General features: G+C 38.9%; 1 protein-coding gene across 1 annotated transcript in view; it reads right to left on the reverse strand.

Annotated features, from left to right (window-relative positions):
- Positions 1–6,648, reverse strand: part of PLEKHA2 (pleckstrin homology domain containing A2) — a 61,066-nt gene extending 54,418 nt beyond the window's left edge. The window contains exon 1 of the mRNA XM_090258364.1: positions 6,559–6,648. The gene's annotated coding sequence lies outside the window, so the exon portion shown is untranslated. The remainder of the gene's footprint in view (positions 1–6,558) is intronic.
- Positions 6,649–7,765: the final 1,117 nt, after the last annotated feature.

Raw genomic sequence — 7,765 nt, forward strand, 5'->3', positions numbered from 1 at the left:
CTCCTTCATTTAGTAACTAAACAATAACAAACTAACTTTATCCTTACACCTAATACTTAATGATACTGTGAATGTTCTAATTGGATAAGTAGCCAAATGCACCCTCCAGTGTCTGATGTCAGAAGATGTCACAGTCCTGGCTTGCTGAAAAGACATACACAGGAAAACAACCCTGATCTAGAGGTTGCCCTTCTGGCAACTTCAATCTCTGGAACAGATCTCTGAATTCAGAAAGTGAGAGAAGAGCATCTGAGTAGCCAAAGTCCCTGCATTAAGAAGAGCCTTTCTTAGGCTTGCTTATGGGTTCTGATTGAATATCTAATTTCCAAAGGTCCAATTATGTGGTTTCCTAGCTCTCAGCAGATTAGAAACAGCAGCAGAATGAAGCTATTGGAAATGGAAGGAGGGAGGGGATAGAGCAGGGAATGACTTTCTTCAGTTCACTCCCATGTCCCTAAATGGATACGCTGACAACATCGGGGGATGGGGTGTGTGTGTGGAGTGGACAGCATTCCCAGAGGTTATATGTGCTCAAGACGACCTTCATCATTCCTGGTGACAACGTGGGGGTAGGAAACATGGTTGAACAGGGAGGGATTGGTGCCTTTATTGTGGGTGGAAAGTTTCCTGGGGGTTTGCTGGTGGGAGTAGTGACCTCTGAGGAAGAAGTGACCTCTGAGGAAGAGATCACCTCTGAGGTGCTAAGAGGAAACTTAGGAGTCACTCGCATACTTTTATTTTTTACAACGTGATATTGTGCTCATGATGTAGCTTTTGCTTTAACATTTTAAAATTTATTTTAAATGACCTTACAAATAACTTATGTAAAAAGAAAACTGCATCAATTAAAAATACTAAAGACCTGAAATCATTAAACTCCTAGAAGAAAACATAGTGAGTAAGCTCCTTGACACCAGTCTTGGCAACGATTTTTTTATTTTAATTTGACACCAAGAACAAAGGCAACAAAAGCAAAAATAAACAAGTGGGACCACATCAAACAAAAAAGCTTTTGCACAGAAAAGGAAACCATCAGCAAAATGAAAAGGCAACCTACAGAATGGGAGAAAATACTTGCAAATCATATATTTTATGAAGGGGTTAATATCCAAAATGTACATGGAATTCATATAACTCAATAACAAAAAACAATCTGATTAAAAAATAGGCAGGGGAAGTGAACAGACATTTTTTTTCAAAGAAGACATACAAATGGCCAACATAAATATGAAAAGATGCTCAATATCCCTAATCATCAGGGAAATACAAATCAAAACCACAGCGAGATATCACTGCACACCTGTTAGGAAGGCTATTATCAAAAAGACAAGAGGTAAGTGTTGGCATGGATGTTGAGAAAAGGAAAAATAAATTGATGCAGCCATTATGGAAAACAGTATGGAGGGTCCTCAAAAAATTAAAAATAGAACTACCATATGACCCAGCAATTCCACTTCTGGGTATATATCAAAAGGAAACAAATAACTATCTCAAAGAGAATATCTGCAGGCTCCACGTTCACTGAAGAATTATTCACAATAGCCAAGACATGGAAACAACCTAAGTGTCTATTGATGGATGGACAGATAAGAAAATGTGATATAGATATTTAATATGCTATATATCACATATGATATATATCATATTAAATATATATTATTCAGCAATGAAAAATAATATAATCCTACCATTTGTAACAACATGGATAGAACTTGAGGGCAATATGCTAAGTGAAGTCAGACAGGGAAAGGCAAATACTACAGGATCTCACTTATATATGGAATCTTAAAAAAACTGAACCCATAAAAACAGAGGACAGATTGGTGGTTGCCAGAGGCAGTAATTGTGGCACGTAAATGAGTGAAGGTACTCAAAAGGTACAAATACAATATAAATAAGTTCTGGGAATCTAATGTACAGTATAGTGACCATAGTTACAATACTGTATTGCATATTTGAAAGTTGCTAAGAGAGTAGATCTTAAAAGTTCTCATTACAGAAAAAAAATTTGTAACTGTGAGGTGATGGATGTTAACTAAACCTATTGTTGTGATCATTTTGCAGTACACACATATATCAAATCATTGTGTTGTATACCTTAAACTAATACAATGTTATGTCAATTATATCACAATAAAAATGGAAAAATTCAAAAGATACCCCCCAAAATATTGTACCATAATGAGATAGCACTACATACTTATCAGAATGGCTAAAATAAAAAATAGTAACAATGTCATATGAAGGAGAGGCTGAAAAGAAATGGATCATGGTTCATTGCTAGTGGGAATCTAAGATTGTACAGCCTCTGGAAAACAGCTTGGCAGTGTCTTAAAAAAACTAAACATGCAACTGTCATAAGACCCAACAATTATACTTCCAGACATTTATCACAGAGAAATAAAGGCTTAAATTCACACACAAACCTGTGCATGAATGTTTATAGCAGTTTCATTGATAATAGCCAAAACTGGATACAACCCAGCTGTCCTTCAACTGGTGAACATTTTAACAAACTGTGGTAGATCCATACCACGGAATGATATTCAGCAATGAAAAGGAATAGACTACTGATACACACAACAGCCATAATGAATATTCAGAGAATTATGCTAAGTGAAAAAAAACAAAAGACAGCCCCGAAAGGTTACATACGGTATGATTGGTTCCATTTATATAATATTCTTGAAATGACAAAATTATAGAAATAGAACACAGGTGGGTGATTGCCAAGGCTTAGGAAGGGTATGGGATAAAGGGGATGTGTGTGTAGCTAAACAGGAACAACACGGGGACCCTCCTGCTGACAGGGATGTTCTGCCTCAGATGCGAAAGTCTCAGTAGCCTGCTTGTGATATTGCACTACAGTTTACAAGATGCCACCACTGGGGGAAACTGGGTAAAGGGTACACAAGATGTCTCTGAATTGTTCCTTACAACTGCATGTGAATCTACAATTATCTCAAAATAAAATTAACGAAAATATGTAAAGACAAAAAATATTGACAGAGCCTTGTGCTTAAATAGATATTATCTAGTTTTAAAAATCACTTGTGGTGAGACAAGTAATCTTGACCCTAGATTAACTCAAACATTACAATCACTTACAAACTCCACACACTGGTTAAGTAGTTTCATATATCGTGGCTGTACTTAAACTGTGGTGAACTACCGTTTAGTTTCTAGTTCTGATACGAAGAGCAGTACTTTATTTCTCGCCAACCTCAACCGCTCCCATCCCTATTACATAGCTTCCCCCGTGGCTATTTCCTTCGCCATTTGGGCATATGGTTGCTTCCTTCCATTTTTCTGTCTTCCTTAAAAGAAAGTTTTTAATACTTGGAGAAACTCCACCAGAATCTCAGCTGGTATGCAAGAAAGTCAAATTCCTATGACAGGGTGTACATCAGGGTTGGTTAGATCATTTTAATTAGTGACCACAAAACCCTGCTGTGGCTCCCCTATATTCAGAAGGTGACAAGCAAACATTACCATAGAAGTCCGTTAGACTGCAACTCGTAATTATATGTTACTGGGTACACCATGAGTCAAATCACAGCCACTGAAATGTAACTGCATAGTCTTGAAATAGTTCAGCTGTGAGGTCTAGGGGCTGATTTATTTCTGGTTTCTCCAAGTTAAGCCCTTGTATCATGACCTGTAGCTACCACCCAGTTTAGAGTAGATGGGCAGGATGGTGAGGGACAAAGAAACTTGGAAAAGCAGACCTCTGAAATTGTAGGTAGGCTGATGCCTACAATTTAACTATTCAAAGTTGCAAAACATCAGGAAATGTAAGTACTATGTTATAAACAGAAATGTCAGTAAGGGGATGATATAAAACAGTGGTCTTCAAACTTCACTACACCCCCTACAAAGTGCTGGAAACAAGGTAACCCTTTGCACATTTCTAAGTTGGCATTTTTAACTTTAAATCATAAGTTCGAATGGTTGCAAAGGATGTATTCTGCAGATTGTTAACAAGCCGTGTTTTAAGATAAAACTGTTATATCACTTTTTTTCAATGTATCCAATAGAATCTAACCACCATTGTCATTTGACACCATCATTCCTTTTTCAAAATAAACAAGCAAATATTTAACAGTCAGAATGTTAAATCATTCCCTTTTCCTTGATCTATACAAATATTTATATTCCACTTCTCCTCAAGAATTGTATCCAAACATCATATTTTATGACATCATTTATTATTTAATCATTTTATTGATTACCTTATCACATATTCTGAAAAAAAAAATGCATATATAAATTGATTTTACAATTAAAAAATATTTTGTGACTATAAGCCTCTTGGTGTTAAAACAGTCTTTGAATCATCATTACAATTATTAGTAATGAAACAAATATTTTATTGATGATAAACATAAAACAGTAAAATATTAGACATTATCCTCTTAATGAGATGATTGAGCATGGATTTTTAAATATAATGTATTGCCCTGGCTGGTGTGGCTGTTGGATTGAGCGCTGGCCTGTGAACCAAAGGGTCGCCTGTTTGATTCCCAGTCAGGGCACATGCGTGGGTTGCGGACCAGGTCCCCATTTGGGGCCATGTGAGAGGCAACCACACATTGATGTTTCACTCCCTCTTTCTCCTCCCTTCCCTTCTCTCTAGAAATAAATTAAATATATTTTAAAAACAAATAAATATAAATAAATACAATGTATTTTTATATATTTACCCATATATGTAATATTCAAGTATCTATCAATTAATATTACTTTTTGCAAGAATGAGCATGTTTACTATCAATACCATCCCTGTTTCTCATAAGGAACCTTGTTCACATTTAATAAGTAGATGGGGCTGTAGGAGTTTTGTCAGGACAATAACCAGAGCTGTTGAGAAGGAGGGAAAATTGGGACATATTTCTGGACTTATGGCTTCAGAGGGGGGTCTGGAATGACTTAAATGCCTACAAACATAATCCCTATGTGAAGACTTACAGCCTGTCCACCTTTGCCAGGAAACTTGAAATCTGTTTTTCAGCAGAGCTGAATTTGGCAATGTCATTCAATTCTTTGAACTCCTTCGAATCATAGGTCAGATGTCATTTAGAGATCTTCCTTCAAAAACTATTCCATGGGGAGGTTGTGTGTGTGAGGGGGCAGAGAGCGTATGGGAACTCCCTGTTCTTTCTGCTCAGTTTTGCAGTGAACCTGCAAATGCTCTAAAAAATAAAGTCTATTTTTAAAAAATTATGATACTGATCCATCAGTGATCAACTCAATTAAGTTTTTCTCCAAGTTTTATGAAAAACCCTAAATTTGAAATTACCTCACTTGTGAAATGATATGTATATGTTTTAAAAGGTTTTTGCTTTCTGAACACAAACACAAATATTTCTGATTGTCCCTTGCCTGGGCCCTGGATGTTTTTACAACCAAGGGCAATGCCTTTCTCTCCTTTTTTAGAAGTGGGAAGGGACTGGTGCGAAAGGACAGGTGGGAGCAGAGAAGACCCCGCGTGGGCCCGGCTCTCCCTCCATCTCAGGCAGATCGGGAAGCTGATTCCCTTAAAACTCCATCCCCTGTGGGTATCTGTCACTTTAACGTCACTGGAGTAAGGTGATATAAAAACTGCCTCAAATGCACAGAATTGTAATGTCAGATTTTTTGTTATTTATTTGCTGTTTATCTGAAATTCAACTTTGACTGGGTGAACAGTATCAAATCCTTCTTTTTAAGAAATGAAAGAGAGAGAGAGAGAGAGAGTCCTGGAAAGACTCAGGTACTGGAACAGGGAGCAGAGTCTTATTTCTCCCTCTACCTAATCCTCAAATGTAATCACTGCCTTCTCACCTCTCATCCCCGTCTCATCCACCCTTACTTTTCCCTCCACATTTTTCCCATTCTTCTTCCCCCAAAGCAAAAGTACAAGCAGAAACAACAGCCAAAATTTGGGTGGACAGCATTCATGAAAGAAGGGCAGCTTCGGAGGAAACCAAGGCAAGGAACCCGGTTTGCAAGGAGGGAGAGTGTGGGCAAACCGTCCATCTCTGTCCCGTCATCTCAAAACCGGAGGCTAATAGAAGGAGAGGGGCAGCCACCACTTCCTTCAGGTCGGAAACCAAATGTATATAAAAGTTGTGAACAATCTCTTTTACAGTCTGGCCCGTGGATACATAATAAAAATATTCAAGTTCAGTACGTTTCTGATACTATTCGGTGCTCTCCTGAAGTTGTTCCTTAGGAGAGAGACTGACGGAGCCTTTTGTTTTTCCTTTCCCCCTCAGTTCCTGCCCTCTCTCACTCCCCTCTCATCTCCCAAGCACCAAAAATAATTTGAATTTCAAGCCTTTTTTTGGCCTTCCTGTGGGTGTGGGAGGGCCTCCTTTGGGAATTGTTCTGGATCTAGTCGGCTCCATCTGTAAAATGGCAAAATCTCTGACTAGACCCTGCCCCCATCTCCTTCCTTTATACATGGGGCGTTTGGGTTCCCACCCCTCAGAAAACCTTCTCTACCTAATAATCCCCAGATAACAAAAGTGAGAGGAGCCCCCAGGGAGCCCCTGTGGGCCTGCAGCCTCCACTTACCCAGCCTTGGCTGTGGAAGAACAGAGAGCTCTCTGCTTCAAAGGACAAGGTGACTGTGAGAAGGAGGAAGACAAGATCTGTTCTCTTCGGTTCAGGAGACCCAAGGCAAGTTCCTGTTTTAGAGACAGAGTTTTAAAAACTGATTAAGTTCAGAGAGGAGGCTGTGTGTGTGTGTTTCCCTCACCACAATTCACTCATATGATCCCCTTGATCTCTGTCTGGGAGACAACTGGTCTACCTTAATAAAAAATTCTCTCTAGATTTACCCTTCCCACCCCCCACCCTTGTTCCTTTTCCTTTGCCTTCGTGGACATTCCTTAGCTCCTGTCTCAATACCCTGGTAAAACTTTTCTTATTGACAAGAAAAAGGAAAGGAAAATAAAAACAAGAAAGAGAAAGGACCACACATCTAAGAGTTTCCTGTGGTTTGGGACAGTTTTAGTTCAAGGTTTTCACGATTTGTTTTCCCCTCTTCCTTCCTTTCCACGCTGAAGAAGGCCGCGCTCTAACGCTGCGGATTACCTGCGGAGTGGGGTTGGGGGCGGGGTGGGAAGTAAAGGCGGACGCACAAGGATGAAGAGCCAGTTTCAGGCAGGATCTTCTGTGCTAACCAGAGCCTCTCTGCCTTCAATGCTGAAGACTTCAGACTCCTGAGCCAAAAACACTGTCCCGCGTGCCTGGCTGAAGAGGCACCAAAGAGGGGTCTCACTTCTTGGCTTTAACAGTACTTATATATTCCTCTATTTTGGCAGTTTCCTTACATTAAAATGGGTATAATAATGCCTAACACAATGTTATTGTAAGGAATAAGTAAAATGAAAGTGCCTGGTATAGTGCCTGACATATAATAGACATTGAATTAATGCTTGTTGAACATGAAGTATGCTTATCACATTATGTTGTATTTGCTCATCTGTTTGCCTTCTCTGCTGGACTCTGAACATCTTACTAATTTTTATATCCCCTTTATCTACCATACCACAGTGCCTGGGATATAGTGAACACTAAATACATATATTTTAATTAATTCACCAATTAATTAATACCTAGTCCCACCTTCAACCTGGCCCTATTTCCCTTGCTGTCAAAAGTGTAGCCTTTTTCCTCTCTAAATATGTGTCCTGGATCAAGGTTCTGGAACCATCCATCAAGGACCATCAACTATTTCAAGGGATCCTCCAACATAAAAGAAAGATCAAGACAAACA

This window comes from Furipterus horrens, unplaced genomic scaffold (genome assembly GCF_987537825.1).
Source record: "Furipterus horrens unplaced genomic scaffold, mFurHor1.1.pri manual_scaffold_12, whole genome shotgun sequence".
NCBI classification, from domain to species: Eukaryota; Metazoa; Chordata; class Mammalia; order Chiroptera; family Furipteridae; genus Furipterus; species Furipterus horrens.